Genomic DNA, 13,909 nt, shown 5'->3' with positions numbered 1-13,909 from the left:
GAATAGGCACGGATTTTGTCTATAACTGCCTAAGGAATGAACTTTGTCTTATCTGACCAGACAACTCACAGTAATATGACATAGTCTTGGTCCCTGAACTGTGAACTTGTTGACTGCTCAGCAATCTGACTTCAAATGGCTCAGTAAATTGGGTACAGTTGTTCCCAAATCTGCAACAGTCACAAGTTAACATCACATTGTCTACATGATGGAACATAGGCACTGTCAGAGGTATTGGCCATAGAAATAAATCTATTGATTCCTAACCATGATACAAGGTGGTGCTTTGTAGATAGCCTTGTGGAAGAACAGACAAGGTCCATTGCCAGCCATCCCAAATGAAAATGAACAACTCTTGACTCTTGCAAGATATATAAATGGAGAAGACATTGGCCAAATCTAAAACATTATGATAAATTTCAAGTTCATGGCTGAGGCAGTCCATTGGATCACTCACCAAATGAAGTACTGCATATAAGGAAGGGCAGCATTATTAAGATCTTGATAATCTACCTTTGTCCACCATGTCTGATCTGGTTTTCTTACATTTTTCTGGTCCCCACCTATCCACACCAGGTGGCACATTGCTCCCCTCCAATCAAATTTAAATACCCAATGTCCAGTGGCTGTTTCTGCAGCTTTTCCTGCAAAGCCTCACTGTCAGCAAGAGCAGGGTAACAGTGTCCTTCCCACAAGGAACACTGGAGACAAGTTTCCATGAATATGTTTGACTTTACTCATAGCCACGTCTATTTTTAAAAGACAGGGACAAGGGGCGTAACTAACTCAGGGGAATGCTAACTGTAGGACAGAACTGACACTGGCACCAGTATGCCTCTCCAATCAGCTTGAATGTAGCTTTCCAGGTGGGCCTGGGTCACACCCAGGAGCAGTTTACCTAAATGGCAGAAGGCAGGGTTGGGGGAAATGTGCCTGAGCATTTCGCCACCTGCCAGCAGCCAGGTTAGCTGCTTGGATTGTGCATATGTTTCAGATGGCTCAGGGTCTCAGAAAATCTTACAACTGTACTGCTTGGTCCTCTGCTGCCAGCTTGGGTGTTTCACTTGAATTTGTCACTCCCCCTCTTCGTGGAGGAACGACACAGGACCCTGCGTTGCTCTTTCGTCTGCTCGGCCCTCCCCGGGTTTGCTGCTGGTTCTTCCCGGCTTGGCTACCGACCCTTCCACCTCTGTGGAAGGGCGGTTCCCCCTAGCCACTCTCCCCACTGCCGCGGGGGAGCGGCACACCGCCCACCGGCTCTCTTGGGGGCTGCACAGGTGTTCCTTCAGATAGATGTTCCCGGTGCATGTCGTCTCTCTCCTCCTTTATAGTCCTCTTCCGCCAATCCCAACTCGGCTGCCCACACGCCGAGTACGCTGCTCTCCTCCAATCAGGAGCAGGATCAGCTCCTGGAGGTCATCACTCAAGTTGGCAAGAGGCAGCTGCGTAGAAGCTGTTTTCTCCTCTCCCAGCGCCAGATTGTGGGAGAGCAGATGCATAGAATAAGTCTTAATTCCAGTAACTTAGTCTAGTCCGAGTTGCTCCCAGTTGCTCCCCACAGAATTGGATGTTTTTAATGGCTAGAACTCTTATTCTGGTTTTAACTGTTGCCCTAATTCTAGCAATATCTTATCAGCTTGCTCATTTAAGTTTTTCCTATCAGCCCCCATTGTCAGAAGGTTGACCCATGTCTGGTCCCTTGCCTTTTTTCCTTTCCCAAATTGTAGCCCACAACCCCTTTTGAGTGTTTGCTATTTTAGCTTCTGTCAAATCTGCAAAGCCATGAGCTTTATTACTGAAAACATAATCTACTTTGAGTTTAATCTCATAAATGTATTATACATACTTTTCATAAAAAGCAAACTACAAAAAGTAATATTTAAACTGATCTGTTCATAATGACCTGAACATTTTGATTTATTGACTTCTCTCAGGTTATTCAGACTGTGAACATTTGAATACGTTTATAAAACAGAGGGAAGTATTTCTTTCACTGACTACATGAAGTCACACTTTGATGGAAACCTTTGCCTTTCTTGATAGCTTATTTGATCTGTTTACCATCACAATTCACAGTTCAAATTATTTGGTTGCAGTCACACTTTGGCTTAGTGGTTATGACATGGGAAAGATTTGCCTGGTCCCACATTGGAGCAACTGGGTTTGATTCCTCACCCCAGGTCCTGACTACAGCTTCCTGCAAACATTTGCAGAGTTGACAAGCCTCTTTGGTTCTGCATGAAAGGCGTTGCTTTTCCTCTTTCCTTCATTGTTGGTCACTGCTGGCAGGATCACTTGCTTAAGTGGTAGGTATCACAACTTGAAAAAGGACTCTAAACTAGGTTTCTCCTTTTGCAACACTCACAGAAGAGCTCTGAGTGTATGGGTAAGACTACAGGAATCTTTCCTAATTATACTGAACAGACACTGGTTTCTAAAATTCCAAAAATCAAATGAAGGAACAATCGGAAAGAACTCTCAAGACTGTGACACAAAACTTTAGGGAAAATTGCTACCTCTTTCAGTTCGTGGGAGGTATCCAGCAGCTCTCATTATATTCTCTAGGGTATTTTTTTCTTTCAGATTCCAGAGTTATTTGTTATGTGTATTTTATAGTTTCTTTGTCTTATTGAAAAGGAAAAAAATAAGTATTGTCTTTTCTGTTTTTAATCGTTTTTGTGTGAGTGGAAGGGAATAAATTATTCCGGGTAAACTCATTTAAATTTTGAGATAAGCTTAATCGGTTACCATGAGGTTTTTTTTTTTGTTGTTTTTTTTTGTTTTTTTTTTTTTTTCTTCTACCTTCAGTTAAGGAAAGTAACATATAATGAGCTGTGAAATGGACAACAGTAAAGTTAGCAACAAAGAAAGAAGAGAAGCTGGCACTGATAACTAGTAAGATGGATAAGCAGCCACTTCTTTGTCAGTTAGAACACTGCTGGCTGCCACCTAAATTTTAGCCTTTTATTTCATTCAACTGAAGTATAGAATCTCTGAGGACTTTATAACAGTCCATATAAAACCTAACTTTAGCTCATCTTGTCTAAAGATTGAGAACAAAATATTTCAAATGGCCCTGAAACCCTTATTTATGCTTTCATGCAGAAAAAAGAGGCTAACCATAGAAATGAAACCTAATTGAAAAAGGAAAGAATATGTTAACAATGTGCTATGCTCTCTATCCACAGTGCTTTTTCTATTAAGCTGAACATGAATAGCAAGACTTTTTTTCTTAGTGATAGAATATCTAAGTCCACTTGTCAATCAGCTTAGCTGCTGTCTTGTAAGCTATATTTTATATTATTATTCTCTCTTTTTAAATTTTGACAGGCAGAGTTAGAAAGTGAGTGAGAGAGACAGAGAGAAAGGTCTTCCTTCCATTGGTTCACCTCTCAAATGGCTGCTAAGACCAGCATGCTGCACTGATCCGAAGCCAGGAGCCAGGTGCTTCCTCCTGGTCTCCCATGCGGGTGCAGGGCCCAAGCACTAGGGCCACAGCAGAGAGCTGGACTGGAAGAGGAGCAACCAGAACAGAATCCGGTGCCCCAACCGGGATTAGAACCCACAGTACTGGCGCTGCAGGCAGAGGATTAGCCTAGTGAGCAGCGATGCCGGCCTTATATTATTATTCTTATTTTGGAGCTAAATTATTTTTTATTTGTACCATATTATATAGTCCATAATTATAAAAATAAAACAAAGGTAAATGTTCCTAATACAATGACAATGGATGTGCAAAGCCATATATATGCTTCAGACATTTTTATTTTTAAGTGCATTTATTTTTATTTATTTAATAGATGGATTCAAAACATGCACACAAACATACATGTGCACACAGAATCTTCTGTCCCTTGGCTCCTTCCCCAAATGCCTGTATCCTCCAGGAAGGAAGAATTTCATTGGGTCTCCAATGTAGGTACCAGTATTGAGCTCTTACGTGCTACCTTTTCAAGGAGCACATTTCCAAGAAGCTGGACTGAATCCCAGGCATGCCAACATGGGATATGGGTGGCCCAAGGACCTACTTAACTTGCTGTACCACAATTCCTGCCTCTTTGAACTATTTTTTAAATACAAGGATATGGGGAACCCTTTAAAGACCACTCCAAAGGGACTTTTCTGAATCCTTTATGCACATTTTATATGTTTGCTATGTATCATTGTACTTTCAAATTATTTGTAGAATTATGTTTTCAAAATGAATCATAATGAAACTTCTCAATTTTACTAAATATTATTTTTCAAAGACTTTGTGTTCTTACATATAAAGGTAGTATATCTGCTTTAACTATTGTATAGTTAAAATCTATTTGAGAATGTATTCCAGTCCCATTAATGGAAATTTATATGTTTTTTACTGTCTAATATTATAAACACTATGCTTATGGGCATAATGATTTATGACCCTTTAGATTACATAGAATAGTTTCTTTAAAATGTATATCTTGAATTAAACTTTCAGATTTAGTAGAATATTCTACTCTTTTATATTAAATCACTTCACTGTTTGATTTTTTCCATATGAAATTTAGTTTTGTTTATACTGCAAAGTAGACTCTGAGTTTGTTTCTTTGAAATAGTAAAGTTAAGAGAGCTGTGCAATATTCTATTCAGAAATTCATACCTGAATAGAATTACAGTTGGCTAAAGGAGCATCTTTTATATGTCAGAATAATGTAAATATTACTGGCAAGAGTGGGCTATTTTCTTCTTCCAGGTATGATTTCAAAAGACAAAGTTTATGACAGTGTATGCCATTAGAGAACAAAGTATCAGGTCTTCTTTTTTTTAACCAAGAAACCTGACATTTAAGGTACACAAACTTCATTAACTTCCTTATATATGAATTTAGGAACATACTGTTTCTTCCCACTCTACCCTCCTTCCATCTGCATTCCCACACTTCATCTTCCTCCCTCTACTATTCCCATTCTTAATTTTTATAAAGAGTTATTTTCAGTTAAATTTATACTCATACAATTAACCATACCCTAAGGAAAAAGTTCAAAAATTGTATGAATAAAAACAAAACACTGTCCTCAACCATTGAGACAAAGGCTGTTCAGAGTCATTGCATCTCATAGTATCAATTTCACTTCTATAGATTACCTTTAAGTACTCTATCAGTTACCACAAATAAAAGGGAAAATATATTTCTTTTTGGGGGACTAACTTATTTCACTAAGTATAATGGTTTCCAGTTTTATCCATTTGGTTGCAAATGATAGGATTTCATTACTGTTTTTTAGTGCTGTGTAGTATTCCATAGTGTACATATACTGGAGTTTCTTTATCCAGTCCATTTTCATTCAAAGTTATTTTTAATAAGTGACAACTTGATCCTGCCATTTTTTCATAAATATTCCTATTGTTACTTTGGAGATCCTTTGTACTTTTACTAGATTTTCTGCCTTCACATTATTTCATAATGACGACTATGTTTCTGTGTGTAGCTGATATTTAAGCTTATTTTGTAAGGCTGGACAAGTGGTGACAAATTATTTCAAATTTTGTTTGTTATGAAATGTCTTTATTTCACACTGATTTATAAATGAGATCTTTGCATGGTACAGTATTCTGCATTGATAGTTTTTTCTCTGAAAGCTTGGACCAGGGGCCAGCACTGTGGCACAGCAGGTTAACCCCCTGGCCTGAAGGGCTGGAGTCCCATATGGGCGCCAGTTTGAGATCCAGCTGTTCCACTTCCTATCCCACTCTCTGCGATGACCCGGGAAAGCAGTAGAAGATAGCCCAAGTCCTTGGGCCCCTGAATCCATTTGGGAGACCCAGAAGAAGCTCCTGGCTGCTGGCTCCTGGCTTTAGGTCAGCACAGCTCCAGCCATTGCAGCCAATTGGCAAGTGAACCATTGGATGGAAGACCTCTCTCTCTCTCTCTGCCTCTCTTCTCTCTGTGTAACTCTGACTTTCAAATAAATAAATAAATCTTAAAAAAAAGATTTGGACTATATCTTTCCATTCTCTACTAGCCTGTAGGGTTTCTGAACAGAAGTCAGCTATGAGTCTAATTGGAGATCCTCTGAAACTAATTGAGTGTTTCTCTCATGCATATTGTAGAACCTTTTCTTTATGTTTTACTGTAGAAAATTTGACTACAATGTGTAATGGTGAAGATCTTTTTTGGTCATGTCATTTAGGAGTTCTATGCACTTCCTGTACTTGGACATCCTTTTCTTTCTGCAAGTTGGAAAAGTTTTCTGTAATTATTTCACTAAATAGGCTTTCTAATCCATTCTCTCCTTCCACGCCTTCAGGAACTCCTAAGACACATGTTGGGTCATTGGATAGTATCCCATAAATCAACATGGTTTTTTAAGTTTTTCCAATTTCTTCTTTTTATTGGCCTGACTGTAAAACTTTCAAAACTTTGTCTTCAGTTTGGATAATTTTTCTCCTGCCTCACCAAGTCTGTTGTTAAGACTTTCCACCACAGGTTTTTGATGTACTGAATTCTTTCTATATTTCATTTTGATTTCTCTTTAAAATCTCAATTCCATGGGAAAAATTTTCACTCATATCATGCATCAATTTCTTTAATTTGTCAATTTGCTTCAGATTGCTTTTGAGTAATCTTATAATTAATCTTTTGAATTCTGTTTCTGGAATTTCATCAATCTGTTTATCTTCACATTCTAATATTAAAATGTTGTTTTGTTCTTTTGGGTACATTATGTTGTTTTGCTCATTCTTGTTTCTTTAATTTCTGTAGATTTTTTTTTTTTTTTTTTTTTGCCTCAGGTGACTTTTATCTTTAGACAATGTCTTTGTGGCTTAGCGCAGTGTCTGCTGTAGCCCTGTAGGGTGGGGTGGGTATCCAGTGTGACACCTAAGTTGGGTATGATAGATCTCCTTTTTTTTTTTATCAGAGGGTAGGGTTTGATCAGCTCTGTTGGCATAGTGCCACCCTCAGATCATCTCATCCAGGTTGATCAATGCCTGGGTGTTAGCCTACAGTGGGTGCAGTACTCACCCATGCCTCTATAATGATTACACAAAGGATCTGTGCAGTCCTTAGTGTGAGCATTGATCCCATTACAGTGACCTACCCCAGGCAGTGAGGGAGCCATGAGCGTGTGGGGCTGCTCACAGTGATTGCCCAGAGACCCTGTTCCTTGCAACCTCTCATGCAGTCACAGTGTCCCCACTTTCTCAGCCCAAAAGACTACCACAGTCATAAGGTGCTGGAGATCTACCCTGCCCCACTAATCTTTCCTGGCAGAGGTACTCCCAGAGCCAGCTGCCCGTGGCTCCTCTGCCTAGGCAATTTGAGCCCCAGAGCCTGTGATGTGTTGGGAAGCTGAGGGTATCTCACAGTCCTACATGGGTGCTCAGCCCCCTATCAGTCCTCCCAGCAAGGCTCAGGTACCTCCTCTCAGATGGTTGCTGGGTACATGGACATGAGCAAGCACAGCTGCTGTGTATGTACAAAATGGTGCCCAACCCCTCTCTCAGCCAGTTGCCAAACATCATTGTTGGGATGTCAGAAGGGAGGGAGAAACATGCCCCTTCTTTCCCTCTAGGTGGGCAGTTACCCTGTCTTCCACAGGGCCCCAGACTGGACTCATGCCAGGCTCTTGATGCATCTATATTGCCAGTGGCTTGGGCTGCTGCAGTCTGGTCTCACCTCACTCTCCAAAACTGACGCTCAGACTCTTAGCCACTGGGGTCTCGTGCTGTGTCCATGCTCTTACTGCATGTCCACACCCTCCACATAGTTCCACAACACCCCTCTTCCTGTAGCCATTTTCTCCTTAATTTGTGCTTGAGATTGTAATCGCTCCACTTTTGTAAAAATATCTTCACATTGTTAGAGCAGTAAGCTCCCATCTATCCTGCCATCTTGAACTTAAAAAAAGGGAGCATCAGATTTTCAATGAATAGAAAATTGTCACTCAAAAAAAAAAAAAAGTTGTTTTTAGCAGTATATTATGGTCACACATCTTAAAGGAAATTTCTTTCCTACTTAATTTCCGGCTGGATTTACCTGAATATTTTGTGGCTGATATATATCTGCAGTTGTGCCAATTTTTACTTACCAAAATAATAGATAGTTTATATGACTTTTTGGAAAGTGATGAATGTTTGGAAAAAATGAAAAAAAAATTGATTGGAGTGATTGAAAAATATGGAGTTCTGGGTCTGGGTGAAACGTGCAGCATTTTAGGGTTGTCAGTGTGAACCCTCAGGGACAAAAAGATGATGCCTGAGCAAAGGCTTGAAGAATGTGAGTTATCAAAGGCTACCTCAGGGAAACCACATTTCAGGTGGAGGAATCAGCTAGGCATGCACCTCGTGTGCAAGACGCAGTAAAGAAATCAGTGTGTATGCAGCCAAGATGACTAAGTAGGGAAGTTGTAGCAGCAAGTATCAGAGAAATAAAAGGGCTTGCATGTTGGGTGTGAGGAAGGAGATCATGCAAAGTCTTATAGTGCATTACTCTCTGTATGAAACAAAGAATTCTTGAGGGTTTTGAGCAGAAAGGTAACAGAATTTTGATTTCTATTTTAAAAGTTGCCTGTGGCTGCTCTATTGAGATTCAGCTTAGTAAAGCAAGAAGCAAGCAGACTGGAAATGAGGCAACAGCCGTGAGCTCTGGATCCAATACCTAAATGCATTCAGAATAACAGAAGCTCACTCAAAGGGCGTTTTACAAAGACCCGAGAAAAATGAATGCATCACATAAATGGACTTGTTAAGCATGTTGCTATGTTAATATTTATATTGGAGAATTTATAAATCTGTTGTTCATCATTATTAACATGGGTGGCTATGTGAATGATCTTGTAAAAATTTAATACTTTTTAATAGAATTTAATAATCCTATTTAATAAATAAGGCAAGTTTTACATTATTTTAAGTCTAATCTATCTCTGAAGTATGACTTTGTGAATCTCCACTCTTGCAGATTCAAATCCAATCTGAGGTTGAGTAGTGTGTGGATATGTGATTTCCGACCTTTAGTGCTATATGATATAATGGCTTCATGTTACATTCCTGCCTCTCTCATATGTCTGCAGTGTTCTGGGATTACCAGCTTTGAGTATTTTAATACTCTTGAGGTAGCCTCATTTTCATTAAAATAGTGGCATATTGAAGTTGATTGTGGTTCAGATCCTTATCACATGAAATATCAAATCCAAAGAAATAACAGAATAAGGATGGCTACATTCCTCCTGGTACCGAGTTGAAGTGCTCTGCATTCTAATAAAATAGGAAAGAATGACAAGGGACCTGTCAGAGAATAGAACTCATTTTACAGAGTTTGCAAATGAAGCAGAAGAGTGTGAGAATGTACCTCATCAGCAAGTTAGCAGCCACTTTACTATTATCACCACTCTTCACATTTTAGTTGGATTTTTAAACCACAAATAGCATTAAATTCAACTGACTAGAAGTAAAATATCCAAATGCACATTCCCTAGAACATATTCTATTTCAGTGTTTTATTTGTATCCAGGCAGATTAGAATGGAAATGATGTGAGGCAATGAATTCATCACTCATTTCAGCTTTGGGAACTTAGGCATTTGTCCTGATTTTCACAATGACCCCCGTCTCCTTTCTGTTTCCTCCTCTGTGGTAATGTGGAGACAAGGAAAGCACCAATCCAGCTACACTGCAGCAGAATGCTCTAGTTTTTAACAAAGATTTTGTAAACTAATTCAAAGGACAGCATGGTGGCATATGTAAAGAAAAAGAACTTTTTTTTCTTACAAACACTTATGAAAACAAAATAGCAGCCTTGAATTTGAGGAAATACATAAAATCCAAGATAATCTTATAGTATACTAATGATAAAAGGAGGTGTGTTGAGTCAGGGAAGATAGTGAGATTATATTTATTTTGAGCACATTTCGATGTTTACAGCATTGGACAAGAAGCTAAAATGTACATTAAACTGAACAATAAACAGGAATGAAATTTGGTAATCTACACACATTTTATGTAAAACAATTTAACAATTGGTAGCGTTGTTTTTTTAAGAATTATACACGATTAAATCATCTGCCCCCAACACTGAAGTAAGAGAAAACTAATTGGTTATTAAGAAATGACCATCAGATAAAATTACATTAATTATCTCAAAGTATATAGTTTCATAATATTCTACTTACTTTTTCCTGTATCATCGTACAACAGTTGAGTCTCCCTCCTGATATGAGCACTCTGGATTCATGTACAAACAGGCATTTAAAGAAAATATAATACTAAAATTATGTGCAGAAAGTTAGCATGCATCGTAAATATAAGACCTAGAAGTGATTGCCAGAAAGGCTTCTTAAAAATCAATTTCAAGTTTGCATGTTGGGTTGAGCTGCCTAAATGAAGTGGCACCACAGAATCCCTCACAGTATTTAAAATCATCAAAAGGAGACCAGGGAAGTTCATCTTGCACAAGTCACACTAAGTTAAATTAAATGCATTAATAGACAAAGAGAAGCATGAATAATAGATACAGAGACAATTAAATGTGCAGATGTTGATGGCCACTATTAATTATGGAAAGAAGAAAATTTGCAAAATGGATTTAAAAATGCTAAGCTATGCAGCATGAAGGAACTGGGACTACTTGCCATTGCTTAGTTTTCCTTCAGAAGCAAAATCCTCATGGGAGGAGTTATACAGCTGGCCATTAGCTCTAACCCAAAAGCCAGAGTGTGAAGAAGAGAGAAACCAATAATAAGCTTCATTTGCATATATTATGAATGTCAAATATTTCTGCAGCTGATGACTATTTCTTCCCATTAGTTATCTGTCCTTTGGCTTCCTATGACAACTCCTTACAGAGTTTGTTCAGACACATAACTGTTCTATTAAGATCTTCAGTTTGGAAAAAGCCTGGAAAGGGCATTTGCTTCAGTCTCCTAGGTAATGCTGTCCACCATCCTCATCTGCTAGACAGTATGTATCAGCTCTTCAGGAAGAGGGATGGAAAACCGTAGGCTTTGCTACTAGCTCAACGTAGACTTTGTGTATGTGCTTTACCACTTTAACATTTTAATAGTTTTGTAACTCTCGGAAAGTACGCATTTCTTGCTTCATTTCTTCATCTGTAAAGTGGGATATTAGCTATCCTTTGCTCTCATGGGGTTACATACAAAAATGACCTATCTCATTATTACTTCTGATCACTTTTTTTTTTTTTTTTTTTGAATGTCAGCAAGAGTCTACCTCCTGGGTAAGCACCTGTGCACCTGTGTGTGATCTTGCAGGTTGACCACAGATGACTTCAGGGTTTTAACTGACAGGCCTCAACTCAAATGAGTGCCCCCCCATGGGATGCTGGCATCACAGGCAGCAGCTTACTTAAACTTCTATGCCACAGAATTGGTTCCACTTCTTGGTTTGTGAGTATGGCAAAAATTGTCAATCTAGTGTTCTTGTGATAAATTTTGGAATCATTGCCTATATCGATGCCTATATTCTAGTGATGGTTTGAGTTAAGGTTTTTTGATTTAGGCCAGGCATTGTGGGTAAAGCTGCTTCCTGAGACATTGGTATCCCATATGGGATGGTTTGAAAAACAGGTTCTTTTACTTTTCTTGTTTGGGTTTACTCTCAGGATTTTAATTTTTAAATTCTTTCTATAAAGCTTTGTTTTATCTGTTTATTTCATTAAATGCTAGGAGGTAATTTATTATGTTGAATGTTCTTTTACAGTGAATTTTGTGGATAATGTTCGCCATGACACAGTAAAACTCATGCTGAAAATTTAGTCGCTTCCTAATTTAAAATTTTAAAACTTTGAGTCAGTGTCAATCCTGAAAAAAATAAAATATACTATAATGGAAAACCTGCACTCGTTTTCAAAATGTAGTTAGACACTCCAAATATGCATTATTCTCTTGAGGGTGCTTCATGTATTTGCATCTTTAGGAATGCTTGTCAGAAATGTAATTTATTTACATGTTCTACTCCAAAATGACAGGTTCCAATTTGCTGTTTTATTAGGACATAAAGCTAAATTCCAGGTGTCACTTATTCTGTTTGCCATCAAGTTGTCAATTCATATTTTATGAAATAAAGTGATGGTAAGAGGAATTATTATAAGCCTAATTTAAGAGAATTTATTAAACATTACATTTAATGTCTCCAAATTTTACCCTTACTAAATAAATGTGTTAACTTTTTAATTACTATAACCAGAAGAAAAAATTAAGAGTAAAAAAAAGATGTTAATGCAAGAATGATTACATACAAGTCGATGTATTGCTGTTGTTTCTGTTTATATCTGGCAGATAGTCATCCACTAGAGGGAATTTTATGAAAATGTCATCTAAATGAAGAATGACATTCTGCTTTGATTCGCTAGCACCTATTATCTGACTGAAATGTTACTTCATTAGTGAATACATAAAACAAATTACAAAAATATAGTTTTCATTATTTTCAGCTATTGATCTCCAGATATTTATATTTTATGCCAAGTTATAAATGTACATGAGAAATATCTCAATAAAGATTCTTTTTAATGTTATTCCTGTTCTTCAAAAACTCCCCCGTTCATGTTACTCATACCAGACAACACATCAGCTTTTCTTAGGATGTTATTTTGGGAAGGAATAACAATCAATGTCATTTTGGAAATGTTTAGTGTTACTGATTACTTTATGTGATCTGTGAATAAAATAGCCTTATTTTAGGTTGTCTGTGAAAATAAATTATGTCCTGGAAAATTAAATTATAATTCTAAACAGTGTACAAGCAAAAAAAACATTTTTTGAAAAAGACAATCTTAACATTACAGACCCATTAATTTTGCCGAATAAATATATATTGTCATCCTAATTGAATTTTAATACTTGTTCAGAAACTAACCCTCCAAGTTATTACTGCTTCTATAAGATGGCTGGTATAAATTTCCTTACTGCTGATTATTAAAGTAATACTGCTTATTTGTGTTTTCTGTAGAAAAGTTGCTCATTGAAGAGACATACAATAAAGTAAAAGTAGATAGAGTTTATGAATTTGGGGTGGGGCGACTTATATAGAAGTGATTAAGGGTAAGTAGGGGCTGCGAAATAAATAACTTTAAGTTCATTAATCCGAGATTCCTTTGCAAACATATGAGACTAAGGCCTAACATTACTAACATTACTGCAACCACTGGCAATGATGGCTTCCAACTAGTTCTCCAAGAAGACATTGGAGGAGAAGTGAAAGCTGAGGGAAGCTATACATTCCTCACTGCAATGAATAAATAACATGTTAAACTGATTCTCACGAAATATTGGAACATTAAATTGTCACTAATCTTGTAGTTTATTTTATATTTATAATTGTTTCCGCAACTTAGACCAGAAAGATGAACACAAATATTTAAAGTATAAGATAGGAGAAAAATAGACTGACAATATAATTGAAGAGATATAAAATATTGAAGAATAAAATAAAAAATAATTTTCAGTCATAGCACAAAGAATGAAAAGTACTGCAGTGATATAAGTAGGACTTTTTAACACATGGAACTGCATATTGTATTTTTCAGTATCTCTTCCTATTGTTATGACCCCTACTATTTCTCTCATTATTAGTTTTTGTAATTACAAAATAACTTCAGATCCAGGTGGTCATTTTCCCAATCACAAAAGTGTATCTATTAGGAACAAGTAATTCAGTTACCAAGAAACCTATCCAGTAAACTATCCAGTAAACTTTGTTTTGCATTCTCCTAATTCACTCATTATTTAGTCAAATATGTACACGTACCTTTATGCATGTACACACAGACACACTTAGTTTTAAAAATCCTTGAATTAGATGTAGAAGGTAATTTTCATTACAAAAATAACAATCCCAGAAAATACGGTGCCACCCCAATAAACCATACAATTTCCCATATTGGTTATTTGCCAATAGCAAATGAATCCTAACCAGTATATATTAAC

This window comes from Oryctolagus cuniculus, chromosome 14, assembly GCF_051225735.1.
Source record: "Oryctolagus cuniculus isolate XC-2025 breed Fujian yellow rabbit chromosome 14, ASM5122573v1, whole genome shotgun sequence".
Taxonomy (NCBI): Eukaryota; Metazoa; Chordata; class Mammalia; order Lagomorpha; family Leporidae; genus Oryctolagus; species Oryctolagus cuniculus.
The sequence above is the reverse complement of the archived record's forward strand: the minus strand, read 5'-3'. Positions refer to the sequence as shown.